Source organism: Marmota flaviventris, chromosome 1 (genome assembly GCF_047511675.1).
Source record: "Marmota flaviventris isolate mMarFla1 chromosome 1, mMarFla1.hap1, whole genome shotgun sequence".
In the NCBI taxonomy this organism is placed as follows: Eukaryota; Metazoa; Chordata; class Mammalia; order Rodentia; family Sciuridae; genus Marmota; species Marmota flaviventris.
In genome coordinates, this window is record NC_092498.1 from 153,241,863 (window position 1) to 153,267,556 (window position 25,694).

General features: G+C 39.6%; 1 pseudogene; it reads left to right on the forward strand.

The window, feature by feature from the left end:
• Positions 1 to 2,714: 2,714 nt before the first annotated feature.
• The window catches only part of LOC114082665 (serine/threonine-protein phosphatase 2A catalytic subunit beta isoform pseudogene), a 54,610-nt pseudogene continuing 31,630 nt past the window's right edge, over positions 2,715 to 25,694 (forward strand).

Sequence of the window (25,694 nt, forward strand, 5' to 3'; positions counted from 1 at the left end):
AATATTTTAGGTTTTTGAAGGACATAAACAGGATTCCTCCATATAGAGCCTGTCACTTGCTCTTCATAGCCTGGAGTCATTTACAGAACTGTACATCAGGGAAACAGTGAAAAGAACCCTTTGATTATGTGCTCATAAGATAGATAATTTGACTGACTGGAAACAGCTCTGTAGCTCTGGGGAATAAAATAAGCATGTGTCTTATGTGTGAAAAGTGTATGCCAGTGTTGCCATGTTTACTTCATTTTTAAAGTCTTCACAACAAGCCATTGTCTGGGTCAGAGGGTCTTTTGGGCATGTCAGGCCTGGGGGATGGTGGTCAATTCTATAACCTACAGGGAAGTAGCTCCAATGCAAGAATCCTGTAATGTTCACCACCCACTTCATGTAGTTTATAAGCCCTTTGTTAGGAAGCCAAAGTCAACTAGACCCCAGGTTCTCCCAATGCTTACAATGCTTCTACAAGCCAAGGCTTTGGAAATGCCTATCTTCAAAGGAAACATAGGCAGATTTTCCATGGCTTCTCTCAGCCCTTAAAATGGGGCATGTAGGAATGCAAGGAAAAGATGGGAAAGGACATTATGCTGAGAGAATTCCTGAGGAATAGAGCAGACAATTCTGTCAGGTGGTCTTAAGGAGTATAATCTTGACCAGATATTAAAGTTTAATTGGGTGCTTGGAGAAGAGCACTTGAGAAAAATTATGAGAATCCATATGACTGATGAAGGTCCTTCTGATGGAGGAGGCTGGTATTTCCAAGATGGATCTACTTATGAAGCTCCCCTCTGAATCTCTTTCTACAGAATGGTCATAGTGTGCATGCTAGCTTATACTTGTATCTGCCACAGAGTCTCATCTGAGCTTTGTGTTAGCAAGAGTGGCTGCTTGTGAGCTGCAGTAACTCCCAGGGCTCTCTCTGACCAGATAGCAACCCTCTCTGAAACTTTGATGACACCTCATAAATCTTGGCCTTCCCTCTGAGGCTCTAATGACCTTCACAAATTCTTCTGTTGGGCCAGCAAAAATATAAACTAGCCTTTGTGTTATGCTCCTCGTAATTTTGTTATCTGTAACCTCCCACTTTGTGTAACTTTCTGGGCTATAAAGCTGGGCTGCAAGAAAGCTGCGGTGGTGTCTTGTTCCCATAGTTTTTATTGGGAAAGGCAGGTTGGCCAGTTGAATAATAAGCTTGCTTTAATTTGATTTTAATTGGAGTCAATGGTCTTTTCTTTGCATCCTGGTCTAACAGCTGAAGAAGGAGAATCCCGAGTTCAAATCCAGCCTCAGCAAAAGTGAGGCCCTAAGCAACTCAGCTGAGATCTTGTCTCCAAATGAAATACAAAATAGTCCTGGGGGTGTGGCTCAGTGGTCAAGTGCTCTGAGTTCAACTCCCAGCACCCCCCCTCCCCCAAAAAAAGACATTGACAAAGGACAGTGCTGTTCATCCGAGGTTATGGGGAAAACTTTGAAGGGATCCCACACTCGAGCCATAAGACAGTTTCATTAAAGTGTTGGTTTGGTAGAAAAGTGGCCTGAAAGTCCAAAGATAGGAATAAGCTTTTGAAAAAAAGATGATTTGAATTTAATCAATACACATGGATTGGAGAAGGGGCGAGAGAAAGGCTGGTGAGAGGGAAGGGTGCTGAGGCCCCCATTGCACTTTCCCCAAATTCCTGCACTTTTCATGGGCTTCTGGGGTGCATCCTTTGGGGCAATGGGCAGGGTCTCCTGAAGTCCGTGCCCCTAAGCTGCCCCTCCACCCTCAGCTGCCCTCCTCTCAACCTTGTCTTTTGCTGGGAGCTGGAGGCCATGTCCAAGCTGGAGAGAGTATAGCAGGGGCAGGGCTGGGGTGGGGAGGGGGCCACCCAAAACAACCAGGGGTCACCAAGAAGCTGGAACCGTGGGTAAGCCACTGAATGAGTGTCAAGAGCTTAACAAGAAGTGTGGAAAAATTGTGAAAAGACTAAGCAAAATTCTTAAATTAATTAACTTGTTCTAATTAGTTATACATGACAGGAGAATGCACTTCAGTTCATTCTACACAAATGGAGCACAAATTTTCATTTCTCTGGTTGTAGACAAAATAAACATATACCATTGGTGTCTTTATATATGTACCTAGGGTAATGATGTTGATCTCCTTTCACAATTTTTCTGGCCCCTATCCTCTCCCTCCCTTTCCTCCCCTCCCTCCACTATGCCTCATCCAGAGTTTTTCCATTCCTCTTATGCTCCCCCCTCACCCTCATTATGGTTAAGCATCCACTTATCAGACAGACCTTTTTTATGGGGTGGGGGATTGATTTACTTCAGTTACCATGATATTCTCCAACTCCATCTACTTATTTGCAAATGCCATGATTTTATTCTTATTTATTGCTGAGTAATATTCCATTGTGCATATATACCACAATTTCTTTATCCATTCATCTGTTTAGGGCACATAAGTTGGTTTCACAGTTTAGCTATTGTGAATTGTGCTGCTATAAACATTGATGTGGCTGTGTCACTGTAGTATGCTGATTTTAAATCCTTTGGGTATAAACCAAAGAGTGGAATAGCTGGGTCTATTTGTGGTTTCATGCCAGGATTTCTAAGGAATCGTCATACTGCTAAAAAAGCTAAGGAAATTTTAACAAAAGAATCAAATGTGCAAGAAGTTTTGTGTCCTATTACCATCTGTGGGAGATGTAAATAGTCAATTCCATGACCTTATGAAACCCTTTAGAATTAGTGGAAAATCACCAGATAAAAAACCATCTATTCATGATGACTATAGAGACAGAAGTTATTATTCCATGGAGACTGTGACTCTTCTTGTAGCATTGTCATTCCAGAAGGCATGACAATACTGAGAGGAAATCATAAAAGCAAACAAATTACCTATGTCTATGACTTTTATGATAAATGTCTACCAAAGCATGTAAATACCAATGTTTGGATATATTTTACAAATCAGTTTATTTATATTCCACTTACAGTGTTAGTAGATGGACAGATAATCTGCTTCCACGGTGGCCTTTCTCCATCCATAGATACACTGGATCATATAAGAGTCCTGGATTGTTTACAAGAAGTTCCACATAAGGGCCCAGTGTGTGATCTGTTAGGGTCAGATCCAGATGATCTTGTGGTTGGTGTATTTCACCATGAGGTGCTGGCTACACCTTTGGACAAGACATTTCAGATACATTTAACCATGCCAATGGTCTCACACTGGTTTCTCATGCTCACCACCTTGTAATGGAAGGATAAAATTGGTGCCATGATCAGAATGTGGTTACCATTTTCAGTGCTCCCAATTACAGTTATGGGAACCAGGTTGCTGTTTTGGAACTAGATAAGATTTTAAAATATTTTCTTTCTTCAGTTTGAACCAACATATTGTGGTGGAGAACCACATATTACCCAGCACACCCCAGACTGCTTCCTGTATACACACACACACACACACACACACACACACACACACACACACACACACAAATGGAAAAAGCAACTGTGTGTTTCTGTAACACATTGTGATCTATCTTGACAGTAAACCACATCATGGACCAAAATGTACCATAGTAAGATAAGCATTTAGTACAATTTGAGTTTGAAATTTAGTGCACTGTGTTCTACATTGTTTAGTCTAATAGTATGCCTGAAGTATTTGTAGTAAACATTTTCCTCTGCACTGTTCAAGCTAAGAGAGAGAGAGAGAGAGAGAGAGAGAGAGAGAGAGAGAGAGAGAAAGGAAACTAATTGCATCTTCTCTGTGCTTACTTGGAAATTTTAGTTGTAGTGTTTAACTGGAATGGATTAATAAAAGTTGGAGTTTCATTTTTATGAAAAATTTACAAACTGACTTCCACTTAATCCATTACCCTTTATTTTCTTGAATTGTATAATTAACTTAACAAAGAAGTCTTTTGGGGAGTATGTTGTCATACAATTGTAGAGATTTCCCTTAATTCAAACTAAATTACTGTTTTATGTTGATCTGCATATTCCTATATATTTGTCATGACAGTTCTTGCATCCTATTTGGTGTACTGAACAAATAAACTTTCTATTTTAAACAAAAACAAGACAAAACAAAAAATTTGAAATTCTTTTTTTCTGTTTTATATGCATACAAATTTATTTTTACATGTTATTGGTGCATTTTAATTACACATAATGATGGGATTCATTGTTACACATTCATACATGCACATGATATAAAAATATAATTTTATCAATACTATTTCCCAGTATTTTCTTTTTCAACCTTTCTCTCTTCCTCTGATTGTATTCTAAGTATGTATTTAGAATGTGAAGGTTTTGAGGCAGAATAATACAAAGAACAGGTGGGTCTAGTGGCTCTCAATTTTAAACCCAGGGGTTTGAGAAGCTGAGGCAGGAGGATCACAAGTTCAAATCAGCCTCATAAGTTATGGAGGCCCTAAGCAACTTAGTGAGACCCTGTCTCACTTAAAAAAAAGGTTCTGCCACTTCCTAGGGATGCCACAGGCTGGGACCATGGCCTCAGCATCTGGGCTCCAGTGGAACATTTATTCAAATTACAGCACAGGGGTGTGATGGGGGCAAGACTTGTGGCCTCTCTGCCTCCCTCTAGAATAGAAGTTGGCAAATAGCCACAAAGGGCCAGAAAGCTCATGTTTTATACTTTGAGGGTCATAAGGTCTGTGCCACCACTTTTCAACTTTGCTTTGTGAAACAGCATCTATATTCAAGAAGTTAATGGGCATGGCTGGTTCCAATAAAACTTCAAGTACAAAACAGGATCATATACCAGTCTGGTCCACTGCTTGCCCTCTGCTGCTCTGGAACTCTTTGTGAGGGTGAGGCAGACAGGGAAGAGGTTTCTGAAAGTCTCTCTGAGGAGGGCACATTTCTCTTTATCTCTTGTTTAATACTGCATGGAGAGAGGCAGCCTTGTCCTATTTTCCCCACTCTCTCTTTGTCTCTTCATTCCAGAACCTTAAATTTGGTGCTGAAATCCAGGTTAGGCATCCTGAAGCAGATAATCCAATGGGATTCTACTCTTGCTGCTGATTTTTCTGAAAAAAATCCTGAAACACTGTCATACTCTGTTGAATCTCCATTAAATCTAGCAATTGTGGTTTGTCTATTCTCTTATCCCAACCTCCTGAGTCCAGAGATGCCTGTACTCAGTCTCAGTCTATTTTCTGTCTCCACAACAGAACCTGTGGGATCTGAGGGGACTTATATTTCTCACTCCCTTTTCTCCAGGCCCACCTGACTCACCCAAGCCCATAACAGTTACTCTTAATCTCACCCATCCAAAGCCTTCCCCCTGACTTTTCTTTTTCACAGCCTTAGGGTTCTTGACCCTGGGGGTAAAAAGTAAACATAAAAATTCAATACTGTTTGTCCACAATAGAAGCTGGATAGTTTTTAGTGGCCTGAAAAGTTACCTTTGTTTTTTAAACCCCCAAAGAGGTACCTAACTGTATTCAGAGCAATGGCAAGTGGGCAGAAGCCCCTTACATTCAAGTTTTCTGCTTCATTCATAATTGCCCCTGTCTCTGTCAATCCCATACCACATTACAAATACTATTATCACACACACACACACACACACACACACACACATACACACACACACCACCCCAAAAACAGATATCAGATCAAGTATCAATTAATTGCAGCCACTATCTAAGGTTATCATTGATTATCTCAATTCTTTTCTTGTTACTTTCCCCATTCAGTCTATTCTAAACTTCTGATCTATTCCACACCTTACATTTTTGGTGACTAGAGGGAAATGTCTTGAGCTAATTGATAATTTTCTTGGTGAAATCACACTTTAGTAAAAACTTTTAAATCTCTTGATTGGAACTCAGATGCCACAGTCCTTACAGGTAAGAATTGAGGCTTTCACCCTTGGTCTTTTAGAGTGTAATAGTTTCTCCACTGACAATTAAAAGATTATTAACAAAGGCAACATACCTATAGAATCTAAAAGCCAGTGATAATGAGATTTCAAACCTTATTAGGGTAAATAATCTTCCTTTCCTTGTACTTCCTTATCTCTACCTCTGGATTAACAGAATGTCATGAGACCTCACTCAAGTCTCAAATCCATAGATTTATATCTAAGATGAAAGAGTGTCCTCTATCACCTTAGGTCAGGATGTTCCATTTGATGCCCTTTGGCTATCATGCTAAAAATGACAGCTTTCCTTGCTCCTTAGCCTTCTACCTGACATCTCTCTCTATAAGGCTTTCATTTGGAATATAAGTTTCATGAGCTATTTTATAAAACTGATTCTGGACAAGAGAAAAATTTTCAATTTTAAATCTAGCTACTGTGGGACAAAAATGACTGTTTTCTTGAGAAACTTTTTCCTGAATTCCATCCTCTTCCAGACATCATCTTATATTCTTTAAATATCTGGTCTGATGTTAATCTGATCAAAAGTACAGTAGTTGTAGATGTAGATATTCCATATTCTCTTTAACAGAGTCATAACAGCTATGCCACTTTTTTAAAAACTCCATATTAGCTCAAGAAGGAAAAAAAAAAGATTGAGAAGGCATAAGTTATCAGAATTAATTTATAGAAAAAAGATTATCACTTAGCCTGCATCTCAAAGTAGCTGATATTAAAGAAGGAATCAAATATATCGATGCATCAATCAGAATTTAGAAGCTGCCTGTTTAATCTCTTGCTGATGCTGAACAGTCAGTGGAAAATCAATCCTATTTTCCAGTTTTGATCACTGCTTCAAGAGCTACCACTCATTAATGATTGGATTTCTATGATGTAAATTTAGTCCCATGATTATTACAAAAAATTGGTTTTCTAATACTGCTAAAAAATAATTAAAGTTTAATGAGAAAGGTGAAAGCAGTGGCACATACCTACAATTTCAGTGGCTGGAATGCTGAGGCAAGAGGATCACAAGTTCAAAGCCAGACTCAGAAGCTCAGTGAGGCACTAAGCAACTCAGTAAGACCCTACCTCTAAATAAACTATTTTTAAAAAGTGATTGGAATTGGCTCAGTGGTTAAGCAGCCTTGGGTTTAATCTCCAGTACAAAAAAATGAGATAAAATAGTGAAAATTATACTCTCGTCGTTATGAAGAATTTAAATCCAATATCTTAAGTGTATTATTTTGTGTGAACAGACCAATATCAAGATGGAGGCAGGGCCCCACTAACTTCAAAGGCTCTAAGACAGAATCATTCTTTATATCTTCTCAATTAATATAGCTGTGGATATTCTGTTCCCTATGGTCAAAAATGCATTTCTTTTCCATATGTCAATGAACCCCCCAAAGGTAAAGCAGACAAGCTCATTCACACCAAAGATGATGAGAATGGAGATGGGAGCTATCCTCAAAGCCCACTGGGTCTGGGAGTCATATGGCAGGAGATGGAAGAGGCCTCACCAAGCTTTTTCTCCTAAATGATAGTTTCCAAGAGGGAGAAATGTCAGCTCTGTTAACAGAATGAGTGAGGTGAGTATTTGGCTCTGGAGACTGGAGAAGGTATAAAAAAAAGCCACAAATGTGAGATGGGTAGAGAATATTGGAGGACACTGTCTTTGCAATCCTGAGTCTCTCTGGTCCATTATCATTCCTGGCAATGTCATCACCCAAAATACGCTTTAAATCATGTATTCAAGTACACTAATACAGAAATCTGTATTCCAGGCTTGGATCAGGAAGCCTTGAGTAATAGACACTACAAGAGAATTTAGATATGGTAGCTCTGAGCACCTTGTTCATGTAGCTCTAAAATCCAGGACTAGGAATAGATGGGAGGGTTGAATCATACAATAATATTGGCAATGGCATCTCTCCATCAAAGACAATGTAATAAGGTATCTATATCTAGGGAAACCAGGTTCTTGTAGTTCTCCAACATCATGTTCCTGTACAAAACCCTCTTAGCAGGATCCAGGCATTTTGAATGCTACTCAGAAAATTCTAGGGTCTTGAACCTGAATTTTAATATACCCTCTCTGGATGGCTGCACTCCCTGCAGGTATGATGGAAGTGAGATGCTGGGTGAAGATCTATACTGTGGACATAGAGGAGGAAACTTTGAAAAGGGACACCATGAGCAGACCCACACCAATCAGGTTGTGGGCAAAGTTGCCACAGCTGAACCTTTGGCTCTGGTCAGTGATGTGGAAAATCTACACATATAGAACCTTCAGGCTACACTGTGACCTTCACTGCATGATATGTGCAAGGCCTGTGTAGAGTTCAATTTTGACCATTTTTAAGTGTACAATTTAGTGTCATTAAATACACAGTGTTGTGCAATGAATGATCACTATCACTCATTTTCCAAACTTTTTTTTATTTTGCAAATTCAAAATTTCATACTCATCTCTCCACCCCAGCCTCTGGCAACAACCATGCTACCTCCCATCTCTTAGTTGAACACTTCTGGATATATCCCCTGAAGGCATGTGACAGAATTGTCTTCCTTTTTAAGGATTAATAATCTTGCATAGAGAAGCCATAGTTTGCTTCTCCATTCCTGAGTCAAGGGGCATTTTGTTTGCTTTTATCTTTGGCCCATTTTGAATCATGCTGCTATGAAGCACAATCAATTTTAAAATTTGGTTGTGGTGTATGACTCTATAAGGGTTGCAATTTTGATGTGGTCAGGAATGTTCCGTGTCCTGCTGGTTGTGGTAGTTACAGGATTCTGTTCATGGAATCAAACTGACTGTGCGCGCACACACACACACACACACAAATTCACACATACAGAAATTATATAAAAGTTGGTGAACAACAAATGAGGCCCATAATATTGTTAACAGTACTGTACCAAAGTCAGTTACCTGGTTCTGATAATACGCTACTGTTTGACTCAGGTCACCATTGTATAGTTGTGATCCCTATAAACACCCTGACTCCACACAATCTTTCCAAATTCCCATGACTGGCATTTCAAAATAAAAAGTTCAGTAGTATGAAATATGAAGAATTTAGTAATTGATTTGCTGCTTCAGCTCATCCCCCATCAGGTGAGGATGACATCAGGTGAGGATGTCACTATGTTATCATGAGAGTGCCAGTTAGGTTCAGTTCCTTGGTGACCTGAACATAGAATTGAGCAAGACAAAGAGAAATAACAAGCAAAATCCAGATTTACTGAAAGTGCAGGTGAAAGCACTACTTGGTAGGGTAGAACAGAGTGGGCTGAGCAAGAAAGAAAGGCTCAAGGCCCAGAAATCCAAAATCGGTTTCTTATGTGCTGGGCTATGAGATCGTCTGTTCCCTATGTGGACCTGATTGAAGACCTTACCCCATTTGCAGCATTTTATCCCTTAGTGTTAAAAGTCCTTCCCATGGTTCCTCATTGGCCAAGTACTATGGGGTGCAGTCTTCCCCAATGTTGCCTTGGTTTTCCTGTCTCCCAATTGATTTAAAGGAGGCTGAGGGAGAAGAATTGCAGTTCAAGGGCATCCTCAGCAACTTAGTAAGACCTAAAAAACTTAGCAAAAACCTGTCCAAAATAAAAATAAATTTAAAAAGCTGGGTATGTGACACAGTGGTTAAGCACCCATGAGTTTAATCACCAGAACCAAAAAAAGAAAAAAGAAGACTCTAATTCCAATTCACAATTTTGGGGTTCAAGTAAGAATGATTTCAGATATGTTGCTCACAGGAATGAGTTTATTGAAAGGAAAGAAAAAGGAAAATCGGACACTGAAGTAAGAGAAGGGGGTCTTCTTGAAGATAAGAAGGCAATGTGCCACTAATACAGTCCACTTGTTTGGGGAATCCCAGGGAAGTTTCCAGAATCCTGCCCATGTCCACCTCTTGACTCTTGGATGACAGCAGAATTATATCAGACTCCCAAGTCCTCACTACCATTACAACTCTAGGTCACTTTGGCCAGGCTAACTGGCTCTATTGAATTCTTTAAGAAATATATTTATCTTTTAGTTGTAGTTAGACACAATACCTTTATTTTATTTACTTATTTTTATGTGTTTCAAGGATTGAACCCAGGGGCTTGCATGGGCTAGGCGAGTGTTCTACTGCTGACCCACAACCCCAGCCCTCTAATTGAATTCTTTACCATACATTCTTACAGATTTTGTGATTATGAAGCCTTATCCTGATCTCTTTGAGTTTCAGGATCTGGTCTGTGGAAAGCGTCACAAAAATTCTTCCCTTCAGATTAATTTGATTTTTTTTCTTATCCACATTATTTCAGGCCTGCTTTTCTTCTGCAGATAACAGGTAGTTTGCTGAGAAATGTGACATATCTCATCCACTTAGGCCTGGAGGGGCTGAACGTAAATTGCTTCTTAAAGTAGAGGACATGCAGGGTTCAGCATAGTGAGCCCATTTTATATGTTTATTCTAATAACCTCATGTTCCCACCACTGGAATCTGCCTGCCCCTTAACAAGTGCTGGGGATTGAAACCAGGCTCTTGTACATGCAGACAAGTTCTCTACTCTTACATCCCCAGCCCCAATCTGTTTTGTATCTTACATGCAATGCACAATTATTGCAAATACATCTAAACTGAAGCATGAGTTGAGTGTGTTGAGTCAGTAACTCAGTAACTTCTGATCTCTTAGGAACCAGAAACAGTGATGTTAGACAAACACATGAAGGTGATATGTCATCACTGGTCTCCAGTGCAAACTTGAAATTTAGAGGCAGATCTTCACCTTTATACCCTCCTCTCCCTTACCCCCAGGTATTTGTATTTTCAGAATGCAAAAAAGTGGGAGGAATTAGTTGAAATATGAGCAAGTACTTCTCTGGCTCTGCCAGCCAGGTGAGTAGTGAATAAACCACTGTGTCTCAATGGCATAAGCATCTACTTGTAGTTAAACATTTGCATGTGGATCTAATTGTGTATGTAAAATTATTCCTGAGAAATAAGAGTCTGGTTATTTTAAGCCATCACAACTACTTGGTGCTGTAGGTCCAATTTTACTAGTACATTTTCACCTCCTATGGCTGTACATGATTTTTTTGTAAATCTACACCATACTTAGAATGCTATTGTAAGATTTTCAGGATTAAGAATTCTGATGGTGTATTTATAGCATTCAAATTATGAGTTGAAAAAAATCCAGTTAATACAAGCCTTGTCAGAAAGCTGGTTTGACAAATACCTCTCCTGAGCACATTTGGTATTGCTATCTGACAATATGGAAGGAATCAGTCATTCAGTCTACATGGATGGATGGAAGAGCAATGTTAGTGACTCAAACATTCACCCATGAACAAAGTCCTTCATCAGTCATGCAGAATGCGCGTCATATTCCTGGCTCTGTGTTGGAGAAAAATATCATTCTACTTGCTGATGTTCAAGAGTGATAGTGCTGATGGTGTTTGGGATAAGGACTCCTTCACCCTGCCTGGGGAAGACAGATGAGCTCAAAGCCCACAGAGGAAACATTATAAGGCAACTTGCAGTAACAACAAAGAGGTCAAATAGTCCAGAGTGAAAAAGCAACTATGAACCACAGAGGAGAAAAGAGAGAGCAGGATCATTTTCTAGCAGATAGAGGACCATGGAGGGTGGTAGTGGATTAGTGCATTCTGTTCTTCTATATTAACACATCTGTATCTGGGTACTTTATAAAAAAACAAACACAGTTTACTTAGCTCACATTTCTGACAGCCAAAGAGTTCAATAACATGATACCTGTGCTCTGAAGAGTGTTAAAAATGATAAGGTGATGTCAGGCATGGTGGCAAATGCCTGTAATCCCAGCAGCTTGGGAGGCTGAGACAGGAGGATCACAAGTTCAAAGCCAGTCTCAGAAATGGCGAGGTGCTAAACAACACAGTGAGACCCTATCTCTAAATAAAATACAAAATAAGACTGAGGATGATGCTCAGTATTTGGTTGCCCCTGAGTTCAATAAATGGTACCACTCAAAAAAAAAAAGGTGCTGCAAAAAATCAAACACATCCTTAGAAGTTGGAGGGCAAGGCAAATATTTATTTCAGCCAGAAGGGTGTGTTACCAGAACCGGGCTAGCAAACACACCTGGATGGGCAGTCCAGAGGTGTGTATGTGTATATATATATATATATATGAAATGCTTCCCTTTACCCTGAATGGAGAACTTAGAGGACATTCTCCATGATTGGCTAATTTTAGAATTTTAGCAGGCAAATGGGAAAGAGCTACAATTGAACATGGCCACAGTTGGATTTAATTAAGGCTGAATGCTACATTCTGATAATGTATCACCAAAGGATTTCTCACAAGGAGGACCCCACTGGCTATATTGCAACACAGTGAAGAAGCACAAAGGGAATCAGCAGCATGCACAGAAGGCCATGTACATGGGATGACCTCACTTTATGCCAACCCACTCTCTTGGAAAGAGACTCCTTGAGACCAACTTTAATCCTTTTGGAGGTTGTACCTCCATGGACTAATCACTTCTCCTGGACCCCACCTCTTAATGGTTCCATCACTTTCCAACATGGCATACAGGAGAATAAGCTTCTAGCACCTGAAACACTTTGTGGTGGTGGGGGGGCACTCAAACCATGTTCAAACCACAGCAGGTGGGCATGAGGATAGTGAGGAAATGAGGATATGAGACCATGAAAGAGCTTGGAAACTGAGGTGGGACTTGGACCTCAACCTGAGGGATCTCTAACTGTGTGGCAATGCCTGTGGTGACCACTCAGCCTCCCTGTAACTCAAAGGCTACAGTAGCCATGGCTTGAGTGCCCCCCCACAAGTATTTTATGTGCTAGAAGCTTATTTTACTAACTGCCCAAGATCTTTTTAAAAAATTGTATCTTTTCAGTACTGTAGATTGAACCAAGGACATTTCAACACACAGCTGCATCCCTGGTTCTTTTAAGACAGAGTCTTGCTAAATTACACAGGCTGGCTTTGAATTTGGGATCCTGCCTCATACTCCTGACACAAAATGCTTTTAAAAAATACTGTGATCTAGGGGCTCGGCTTGTGGCTCAGTGGTATAGTGCTTGAGTAGCATGTGTGAGGCACATAAATGAATAAAGGCCCATCAACAACTAATAAAATATAAACAAACAAAACAAAACAAAAAACACAAAAAAACTTTGTGGTCTATTTCCCAGAACCATTCCTTCTCATCTCTGACATCTTGTTCCTACAAAGATCATAGTGTTAAGCAGACCCTGAGCACAACACTGTACGTTACAATTAAAAAAAAATTATATATATATATATATATATATATATATATATATATATATATATACACATACACACACACACACACACCAATGCAGGTAAAGGCTTGGATGCTGGTGATCATCTTTATTTTATTTAACAATTATTTAGTTCAATGGTTTCCCAGGAAGTGTCTTGGGACATTTTTGGTTGTCATGACAACAATTTATGTGCTAGTGACTTCTACATGGGTGAGGCCAGGGATGCTGCTTAATATCCTAAATGTTTAGTACAACCTCTACCACAAACCATCTGGACCAAACTGTCAGTAGTGCTGAGGATAAGAAAACCCGATTCAGTGCTTAGTTGGTCTGGACACAGTGCCAGTTCCTGGGAACACTGAGAACACTTAGACTGCCGCAGTCTGGCTGGGCACAAAAATAACCGAGCTGCCCTGAGACACTTGTAGGTTCAAACAGGAACTCCTTTATTGCCGGAACTCCACCAGCACTCCACGTGCACTTCCCGGGAACTCTCTCACCCTCCACCGGGCTCCCTGCGAACAACCGGGACCCCACTAATACTCCATGGGTACTCCAAAGTAGTGAGGAGGCAGCAGGAGCCGCCCTATTTTCGGACAGCAGGGTCCATATACAACTCAATACACAGCCTGTTTCTATCCAGCATCATCCAGTCACAGCAATTATAATTTAATTATCATCATCTTAATGGCTCGCTGGGGTCATCACTTAACCACTCCTTCTGGCAAAATGCCATGCACCATCCCGACTCGGCTGTGGCCCTCAATATTAGACTTAACTCATAACACCAAGAAACTGATAGGCAGCAAATGGCAAGCTTGGAAGTGAGGGCTGAGGTGCTTGAGGCTACAGGGCTGTGTGCTTCTAGAAGCAAAAGCAATCTATGCATGTATTGACCAAAGCCAGCATGCTAGTGAACCAGAGTGTTGTTTTGCTTTATTTTCTTTGAAAAACAAGCTATATTCTTTCTTCATGGGTGAATTCAGCTTTTGACCTGCATTGAAGTAAGGACAGTAAGGGGAGTAGAAAGGATAATAAGTGTCACTAGGAGAAAAGGGCAGAGAAAAAACAAACTAAGATTAGAAGGCTGTAGCTATACTTGAAGTTTATTTCTAGATCATATTTCATTTGTACAGACATTTCAGTAGAGATTTGAGTGAAGCAAAGACCTTGAATTAGTTTCTGAAGTTTATGTATTCTACCTCAGAGCTAACCCATGATCTACATCTCTTGTCTTTCTTCCCTTGCTCCTTTTTTCCTAATTTCTTAATATTTTAACATCTTTTCGGTCTCCTTTTCTGCCTCCTATATTGTAAGATGAATTTTATTGTGTTCATTTAAGATATATACCATGTGGTGACAAGGTACACACAGAGAAAGTAAAGTGATTACTATAGAGGAACAATTTAGAATACCCATTTTCTCATATAAGACTTTCTTTTGGGGTACCAGGAATTGAATCCTGAGGCACTTAACAACTAAGCCATATCCCCAGTTCTTTTTTATTTATTCATTCATTTAAATTTTGAGATAGGTTCTTGCTAAGTCATTAACACTTGTCGAGTTGATTTGGAATCTAGTGTTGCCTGATATCTCCTACACTTTTGTGCCTTCTCAGGGGGAATATTATTATGGTGTCAAAGATTTCCAAAGGGTGATATTGCTTGTCCTGGAGGAAGCTGACTCCTCAGTAAGCATCCTCTGAGCCATCTCTCAGCAGGTTCTTTATCTCAGACTTGGCCACATTGCCTCAGCCTAATTTTGCCATCAGGCTGGTTAACAAAATCCCATCTTCTTGTGTAGAGGGTGATCTGCAGCTACAGGGCCAGCCTGAATGCTGACAGCATCCCAGATATCTGTGCTTCAGGGATGATGCTCCCTCCTCAGTCCAAATGCCACCCTTCTGAGATCCTGTTGGCTTCAGAGAGTCATTTGCTGACAAAGAAGCATATACAACAGGACAGAGAACCTACACTGAAGAAGAAAGTGTTATGATGTCTACTCACTGAGTTCCTGCTGAGCATTGTTATAATTTAAATGTACTCTTTGTAAAGTTGATTGAGCCCTGGAGCAACTTTTCACTAAACTGGTCTCTTAATCTATTATGTTCTTAGTGAGTTAAAGGATTTCCTTTCACAGAAAATCCCCAGATAACAAGACCAAATGCAGAATGAGATATCTTCTCATTCTGGAAAAAAAAAAAAAAAAAAAAAAAAACATTAAAAAGATAAAGAAGGAAATGGCTGCTCCGCACTACAGAAGACAGCTTGGGTGATCTGGAAACAAAAGAAGGATTTATTCTGCCTGGAGTTGAGCACAGGGAGATCACTGTGAAACAAATCACTCAAATGCAGCACCTTGAATTCTTGGAAATAAAGCCATTGAGTTTTCCTGCTGAGAGATCCAGTATTTCTATTTAAAAACCTGCTTTTCTTTGCAGTAATTCCCAATGTAGCAGTAATAAAGAATATCATAAAGTTAAGAAAGACCTGCTGGAATCCCCAGTTGCATGCATAATATTGCACTAAGGACATTACATCTGTTGAGGAAATGAAGAATTATGTGGCAATGCACACATTTTGAGTTGTTTGAGTGGGCTAGGGTGGTTGTCTGAGCCTAGTCTTGCTCTGTGAGTTTGTGTAACTGTGGTCCTTTTCACCTTTTGAATACTTCCCCTGTTGCTTAAAATATGTTTTTTCCCCTCATTTTCTTTTCCCTCTCTCTGGGGGCAAAAAACAAGTTTAGCTTTAGTTATCTGACCAAGAAAAGAAGATTTCACCTGGAAGAACTAGGAAGTGACTATCTCCCAAATTAATAAGTGAAATTCAACACACCATAAGGGCTCACCTGGGACTCCCTGAAAGGGCACACCTGGAATGTAGTCTTTAATTAGCTTCTTTAAAAGCCCTCTGTTTTATATGTCAAATTATATTCTTCTATCATACAACAAAAAAGAACATATACGGTGTTTAAAAAAAAAAAGGCTGTAGCTGTAGCTCAGTGGTAGAGCACTTGCCCTGTATTTGTGAGGCCCTGGGTTCAATCCTCAGGAGCACATAAAAATAAATAAACAGATATTTTGTCCATCTACAACTAAAAAAGTATTAAAACAAAACTTCTTTTTTCCTTGTTAGGCAGACTCATAGGCTCTGGCATAGGACTCCTCTGTGTTTCTCCCTTGCTAGCAAAGCAATAAAACTTCTTTGTTCTTTTTCTCAAAACCATGTCCTCATTATTAGATTGGCATTGAGTACAAGGACCAAAATTTTGGTAACACAATGACCAATATTTCAATAACATTTGGTAAAGCTGAGGTGTCAGAAAAGGTCGCTAAATTGCATCAAATCTACCTTAGCCCTACTCCACATTTATTTTTTCTAAACGATGTTCTCTCAGCCTTCTTGGCACATGCTGTGGCCAGCTTTGTGGTGTAATGCCAGATTCATGGGACCCCAGGAGCCGAATCCTATGCAATCACACAAGAGTCTTTATTGCAAGCTTGAGCTTGGACTCACAACCATTTCCAATGCACCAGTCCCAGGGAGTGAGTCCCAATCCTTTGTTCAGTGAGATTTTATAGGTTTTGGGAGGGATACTCTATGTATCACAACATCACACAGCAAATCATTTCACACCACAAGAAAATCAAACAACAACTCTTAACATTGATTAGCACATTCACTGGTGGGAACAAGTTGGGTAGGGGTGATTTGTTAGTACAAGAGGGAGATTCCTTTGAACTGATTGGTTTAAGCCATGAGGGGTATATATGCTAAACTACATGGTTTCTCAACATGTTATCAACCACCATAAAATACTGGGGGTCATCTGGCATCCCAGGTATTTTCCCTGTCTCATGCTGATTGGTGGTTGCTAGGGGGTTGCTATGGGTCTTCATCTAGCCTGAGTCAAGGACACCTGGCGCCACAGATGTCTCCTGTTATTTGCAGACAAACTACTCAGCAGGGTGGGTATGTGCCTAGGAGTGCTCTGTGGGTTTTTCCAAGGACAAGGGTCATGCCCTTGCTCTGAGGTAGAGGCTGGTTTCTCAAAAATGGAGTCACATCAGTTTCTCAGTGGGCTGCTTACCTAATATTTATTTATTTTTCTTTTTCACTAGCAGCATTTAAGAGAGACAATATACAGACCAAAGAAGATATAGACATTCCTTGGTATCAGAAGGGGATTGGTTAGAGTGTTACAGAACTGAGGGCTGTAACTGAAAACTCAGTCCTTGTTTCCAATTTTTTAGAAAAAGAGAAAAAGTTTATTGCTTTGCTAGGAAAGGAGAAACACAGGGAACTTCTGTCTCAAAGGCTGTGATTCTGCCCATCAGCATGAACAGGGGGCTTTTTGATGAACCCATCCTAATTCCATCTTAAGATTGGGAGCCATCTCATCACAAAGTCATAAAAAATTAATTTCTGTTTTACTATAAATTACTGCAATTTCTAAACTTGTTTGGAATTCCTGCCCATTGCCTTGAACTCACCCATGCTTGGGTTTCCTTGACCAGATAACAACCCTTTCTAAAACCTCAGCAGTGCCTCGTAAATTCTGATGTTGGGATTTGAATTTACTCCCTACTTTGAGATATCATGCCATTTAGATCATTAATCTATTATCTGCCTTTGTATTTTGCTTACCAAATCCTGTTATCTGTAAGTTCTCAAGACACCACCCCCTTTTGTGCAACTTTTTATGCTAAAAAACCTTGTTCCTGGAGATCTGGGGTGCTGATCTCTAGCTCAGATTGGGAGATACAGCAGCTGATCAGCTCTTTTTTGTGCACACAATATAAGCTTGCTTTAATTTGATTTAAAATTGTAGTCTTGGGTCTTTTCTTTGCATTGGGGTTCAACACTTTTAAAGGGGAACTCAAAGGCTACATTCTTCCTGTTCTCTATTAGGGGTTACATTCACTTACTAATTTGGGAGGTAGTCATTTCTGAAACTTTCCAGTGCCATCCCAAAAATCTGGATGACTTTGATACTATGGTTGGTGTATACTCAGGAACAGATAACTTTGCCAAGAATAGGGAGGAAAGGTGATCCTGTTTCCCCTGAGATTAGGGAGGAGCAAGCAGGGAGAGAAGAAGAGGAAGAAACAAGTCCATTTAAAAAAAAGTTGAAGTGGCAGAGCAACAAGGGTCATATTCAAAGCATAAAATGGACAACTGTTACAGGGCCTTCTGGGAAAATAAGGCATTGTAACAGGACTTGATGCTTTGACTATATCCCTTATTGGTTTAAAACTTAACATTTTTTTTCTGTTTCCCAATATTCTCCTTCCTGATATTTTTCTTGATCTTCTTCTTCCTGATCTTCTTTTCAGGAGAACCCTTATCTTGTCCTTCCTCATCTTTCCTCTCTAACTTATTTCTCTGAATCACCCCTTTAACACTCTCCTTCCCCATTCCTCATTATGTGAAGAATCATAGGCTCTAGGACAAGAGTTCTTGTGTTTTTTCTTTACTAGCAAAGCATTTTTTTTTTTCATTTTTCTCAAAACCTTGTCTTCATTATTGGATTGGCATCAAGGATTGAGCTAGCCATTACAGTCACATTAATTCATCCTGCAAATTGCAATTCATTCAATCTAGTCAAAAAGATTTCAGACATGTTGCTCAGAGTAACAGGCATGAGTTTATTAGAAGAAATTGGAGAAGGGAAAGGGGACATGCTCAAGGAAGAAAGTGAGTCCTCTCAGAGAGCAAAGAGAGTGCCTTTACTGCCCTCCAGTATTATTAGAGATCTAAAAGAAATTTCCAGAGAGTCCTGCCTATGTTTTCCTCTTGATTTTTGACTGACAGCTGGATGACAGTAGACTGTCAAGTCCTCACCGCCATGAAACTGTGTCACTTTGGCCCTTGCTGACTGGTTCTCATTGGATTTTTCTTTTGTTGTTTTTCTTAATTAATTTATTTATTTGTTCTTCTCACTAGATTCTTAACTATAAATTCTTATAGATTTTATGATTATGGGAAATTATCCTTATATCCTTGAGTTTCAGAAGCTGGTCTGTGAAAAGAGTCACAAAAGTCTCCTTCTTCAGGGTAATTGGTTTCCTCTTATCAACAGTATTTCAGGCCTGCATTTCTAATATAGATAATAGTTCACTGATAATATGACATAACCTTTTCACTGAAGTCAGACAGGGGTGCAGGTAAATTGCTTCTTGGAAAAAAAAAGCGTGTAGGGGTCAGCACAGTGGGCCCCTGATATAGAATTATTTTCTTAACCTTGTGTCCCCACCATTCATGTCTGTCTCCTGTCAATAAGACCTCCCTCTAATATTCAAATTAAATCTACATTCATTCTCTCTATACATCTTAAGTGATGTCTAGATGACATCTCATGCAATGTAAGTGCTATGTGAATAGTCATGATACCATCTCATATAGGGAATAATGACAACAAAGAAGACTGCACATTTGGTACAGGCAAAATCTCCCCTCCAATATTTTCAACCAGTTGTTGGATTAATACACAAACATATCTCACAGATATAGTGGCCCAACTTTAATTTTCTAGATAATCTGGAAAAAAAAAAAAGGGTAGCTGTATAATATGGTTCTGGCCAAAGAAATTAATATGATGTCAGCTGATTAGAACTTCTGGACGTCGGCCGGTTGGAACTTCTGAAAAATTTATTTATTTTTCTTTGAAATCAACTTAATTAAATTTCACATATGAGTGAGACCTTGTAGTGTTTGACTTTCTGTTCCTGGTTTATTTCATTTAACATGAGGTCCTGCAGATTCACCCATCCATGTGAATCATATACTTAATATCTAGAAGCAAAGGGATCAAACTGAGAAGAATTCCGAAATACCTAATAGGAAAGTGCCCCTACTCAGCATCCCTCCCCCTTTTTATGAGAATCAAATCAAATATATTTCATAGTAAATTAACATATAAAATTTGTTTTATTAATATCATTTTTTGAATCTTAATAGGGCAATAAAATAAGTTTATAATGAAATTGCAGTGAAACACCATTTAAAAATATCTACATAGAATCTTTTACATTTTGGGCTTTGAAATGCCCACATGGTTCGATGGAAAGAACAAAATACAATTACTCCAAAAAAGAAAATGTGAACCCTTCAGGGCTGATGTTCCTCTTCTCAGTTGTTTATTTCTTTTTTTTTTTAAATTTTTAATTTTAATTTTAATTTTTTTAGGTATAGTTGGACACAGTGCCTGTTGCAAATAACTCAAACGCAGGTCAGCATGAGCAAGGAAGAAGAAGCAGAAGAAGCTACAATTGGCGTAGTTGGCAGGATTCAGCACTGAAAGTGTCAGCACACAGGGTTGAGAAAATGAAAGGGGGACTTTTGGGATTAACATGGGAAACTCCCAGTCCTTAAAGGAACAATATGTAGAGTTACTACAAGGATTATTACATTCCATATGTGTAAAAACATCTCATAAGAAACTTGAGGAGTTATTTAAAATTATAGAATGTCATTGTTTTACTGGTTCCAGTATAAAACCAAGGTCCAGTTAAATTTAGAGGAATGGAAACTCATTCAAAAAGAGCTCCGTAAGCAGCATCAGGCAGGAAATGTTATTTCTTTAAAGATTTAGAAACTGTGTAGTGCCATAACTCAAGCATTACAATTATTTGAGAGTAATAGTGAAAAGGGTTCTTATCATGAAGTCAAAGTTAATACGTCAAAATCTGATACTAAAATTAATGAAATTGAGCCCAAGAAAGATATCTGTGATACTGTAGGTGATTCTCCTAAGGTGATTCTCCTAAATCAGATTTGGATGATGAAAGGGATTTAGAAAGTTCAGATAGCGACTCTAGTATGAAAGAAATAATGGAGGCCTTTGTGGAACAAATGAAATTAAAAAAGTGAAGGTCCTCTCTTAAACCTACTGCTCCTTCTTATGCTTCCTTTTTTTTCCAATGACAAAGTCTAAAGTTGATGTGGGTAGAGAACATCAGCGCTTTTCATTTCCTCTTACCATGATATATGATGATGATGATCTTCCAGCTCCCCCTGGCGGTTTTATTAATCCACCACATTTATTTCCTATTACTAGACAACAAAACCCTCATAATCCCCCAAATGATTGATGTTCAGTCTACTGCAGTGGAATACAAGTTTATAAAGGATTTAAAAGCTGCGGTCTCTCAATATGGCCCTCAGTCTCCCTTTGTGCTAGGTATGTTAGAAAATTTGGGAACTTCTAAATTACTTATTCCCTTGGACTGGGAGACATTAACAAAAACAGTTTTGAAAGGATCTCAGTGGTTGCTATTGAGAAGTTGGTGGGAAGATGAGGCACTGAAACAAGCTCAAGAAAATGAGACTCAAAGTACCCCTGGACCTATGGAGGAAAAGTTAATGGGGGAAGGTAGTTACCATGCCTTAAGAGAACAGGCTCAATATACAGATCAAGATATTCAACAAATTCAACAGGTTTTCTTGAGAGCTGGGAGACGCGTAGTACCCACTGCAGAAGGAAATGCCTGCTGTGGATCTAAGAACTTTGATATCTCTTTCTTTTTCCCAAAACCCTGTCCTCATTATTAAATTGACATTAATTGGCTTTGAAAACAGGAACCGAACTTTCAGTTACAAATTTTGATACCACAGAGGGGACTCTAGAGGAGCCCTTCTCTGCTTTCTTGGGGAAGCCTAACACTACAAACAACTGCATGCAGAGGATTAACTTTTTGAGAGCTGACTACTGGAAAGTTAGGAGATATGGAGCCTGCCTGGTGCCTGAGGTGGGACCGAACCAGAGGAGCTAATCCTGCCGACTATGCCAATTGTTGCAAATAACTCAAATGCAGGTAAGCATGAGCAAGGAATAAGAAGCAGAAGAAGCTACATGTGCCTTTATTTTATTTATTTTTATATAGTGCTGAGGATCGAACCCTCGGCCTTGCACATGCTAGGTGAGAGCTACTGCTGAGGTACAGCCCAAGCCCAGTTGTTTATTTCTGATAGCAAGAAACAGGATGAGCTGACATGTGGCTTTTCTGCCTGTACTTTTTTTTTTCTTTTGCCTGAAAGAACAATAAAAGATCTGGAAATTGGCCAATCATTTTGTAACCACTGGGATGAGATCTGTCTCAAGATGGAAGAATCAGCACCTACAAGAAGCCTATATTCTTTATGATTTCCTTTGGCAAAGAGAAGGGCAAAGCTCTGTCATCCACCATTTTGACTGCTGAGTCCTAGGCCAAGAAGTTTAGATTCAGAAAAATAATATTTTCTTAATTTTAGGCATAAAGTTAAAAAAGATGTCATAGGCAGCATGGGATGTCATCTGGGATTATTTGGTGCAAGGCTACCCCAGCTTCCCTGGAGGAGAAATGCCAGTTCCTATCACTAAGAGGATGGATTGGACCAACTGTGACACATTCTCTGAGCATAGGAAAAATAGAGAAAGAGTTGTTGATGGCCTTCTGTGACATGAGATTTTCAGGGTTCTCTTGCCCTAGATTCCACTGCAGCAGAGAAAGTGCTCCCCTGGAGGTGGGCATTTCAGTCAATCCCTTCTCCATGATGTATGTGCAGAGGGCTCAGGAGAAAGATATGGACTGCAAATAAGAGAAATGAGAACATGGAGAAAGAGGCCCTTACAGAGATGGCAAGGTAGAAGATAGTGAGGGAGTTGCAGAGAGAGAGAGTATGAGAGTAAAAGAAGCAGCCAGAAAGCAGCAGGGGAAAAAGCAAATGGAGAAATGTGGAATGTCAGTCTCCAGAGAGGTAAAGGATATCCACATATAAAAGGGGCAGAAAAGGGGAGAAATCTCAAGAGAGAGGGAGGAGAGGATGTATTATCTGCAGGAATAATACACAGCAACTGTGGTGCAGGGACAACAAGATGGGTTGCAGATAATAAGAGGAGCACAGGGAGGAGCACTTCAGTAAGACAATTGGGATGTGGGTGTACAGAGCATGGGGCCAGGGACCTGCAGCAGGCAGAGCGGAGGGAGAGTGTGGATGAGGAAAAAAGAGGCAGAAAAATATGGAGATTGAGAGCAATCAGGAGAATGGGGATAAAGACTGACAAAAGGTGAAGGGAGTTGAAGGAATGAGAAAGATCAAGTGGAGCAATGGATTAGAGGGGAAAAAAAGGAGAAAAGCAGGAGAGGAGAGGGAAGCAAAATGAGCAAGAACTCAGGTGGAGTAAAGAAACAGACTAGAGGTGAGGAAAATAATTGCAAAACTACTGTCTTTGAGGCTTGTGTATTTTTATTTATTTTTTTTTTCATTTGGAAAATCAGTTTATTTAAAAGAAAGGGTGAATTAGAATCAAAAGAATATTTACCTATCAAATTTTCTTTATTACTTTACATATTCTACTATCATCTATCATTAGATGAGATTAAAAGACTCATTTATTGACCAAACTCAATAATATATGCAGTCATCCCTTAGTATCTTTGGAGAACCAGTTCTAGGACTTCCCTCTCCTGAGGATACTCAAATCTGCAGATTGCTTAAGTCCTTCATACAAAATGGAATGGCATTTGCATATAACCTACATACATTCTCCTATATGCTTTAAAACATCTCTAGGTTACATAAAATATGCAATACAAAAGTATATAATACAATGTAAAAAGCAATGTAAAAAAAAATTTAAGAGGCTTGTGTGTTTTTAAATTATTGGAGTAACAGGATAGCTTCCTTATCCAGCAGTGGATACACTCCCTTTGGCAAGGACTGAACTCATGGTGTTGAGTGTCACCCTCCTCCCTTTTCCTGGATTGTGGTGTTATGTATGCAGTATATGAGATAAAAGAGATATTCAAAGTTTTTTTTTTTTCTTTTTGTCACACAGAATGAGTGGCTACTCACCAAAGAATTCCTCATCCCCAGCCACCTAAATGTGTGGGCATTTCTCCCTATCAACAAAAGCGGTCCGTGTCACCTGCAAAATTATCATTCTATAATTACATTCATACCTGACAGTCATAACCTAAAGAAAGCAACAGATCCCTTAGGCTGAGAGCATTTTCTGATAATGCTGCCCCCACTTTATATGACAGTCACATGAGGCACATGGGACCCTCTGCTCAGGCCCTGTTAATATTTATGGTAGTTCACAACCGTCAAAGAAATATTGCACTTTTGTGGGAGTGATTGCTATAAAGAAAAATGACACAGGTTACCAAGAAACAGACAGATGGAAGAGCCATGCTAAAGATAAATTGAACTCAAAAAAGGAGAAGTCTTAAAGAGGACTGGTCATTACTGGAAAAATCACACATGCATTTTGGTGAATAGAGAGGAAGTACTGTGTGTTAAATGTCAGAGCAGTTGAAAAAGGGTGGATTGTTCCTGCCATCAGTAAGTGATTTTGTCCAATTCTCATCTCTCTCAAGGCCTGTGTCCTCACTCACTGCTGCCTGAACTGGATGTGTCTTTGCCTCTGGGTGTAGCTAACACTGCAGTCATGCCTCTGCAAATCAGTCTGAAGCTAGAACGTCATCTTTCCTCTCTGTACCATGAATTTTCCCACAACAGAATTACTGTGGTAATTATCCAGAAGACACTGGTTTTGAGCATTCACACACACACACACACACACACACACACACACACAATAAAGACTTCTTTTGCTTTCTATTTTTCTCTCTAAGAAATAAAATACTCTATTAATTACATTTCTACCTGTAACAGATACCCCCCTTTCAGACTATGTTTACCTGCTGAAAACTTGTTTATACACTATCATTTAATTCTGGAATTACCTCTTCCAATCAAGTTTTCTCACCCACCCTAATCTGCTGGTTTAATTTTCACAGTCTTCTGTGATCTCTCCATTTGTAAATCCATTTTAAATGTCTTTTCTTCATATCTCTTTTCCGTCAGTAGCATATTGCCCAGGGGATGGCTCTTTTTTTTCCTTAGCTCTGAGGACATCCTACCTATCTTAAAAATGTCCTTGCTCTCATTGTGTCTCTCTCCTGATCACCTTGGTAATGCCTCTGCTGGTGGGCCCCACACCCTGTCCTCTGAATGTGATGGAGTCTCCCAGTAAAGCTTGCATCTTTTCTCACTCTGTGCCCACTGTCTCTTCCTTATTTCTTTCTTGTCTTTGATACCATTCAAGTCTCCATTTCCTCTGGAGACCTCTCCAATGAACCCTAGAGTCCTGTGTCCTGTTATCTTTTCAAGACCATGCTGGATTTTTCAAAGGCCCTTCCACCTTCATGGTCCACATGTGACCTCCTGAGCTCCCCAGTAGCCTCCTGCTCTGGTCCTCAGCATCTCAGGTAGGGTAATCCTATACTTGGGGGCTTCACTGGACACTTTCACATATATTGAAAGTGTATAATATATTACAACATTGCTAAGTTTTATATTTAAAAAGAAAGTGATTTTTAAATTTTTCCAGATGGACAAGAAAATTAGCATCTACACTGCTCTTTATGCTTGGAGAAAATATGTGGGAAGACTTGGTTCCTGGTGGCTTTGCTTCTTCAGGGCCTCTGCTTTCATCTATTGAAGTTCCTCTGCTCACTCACCCCCAGCT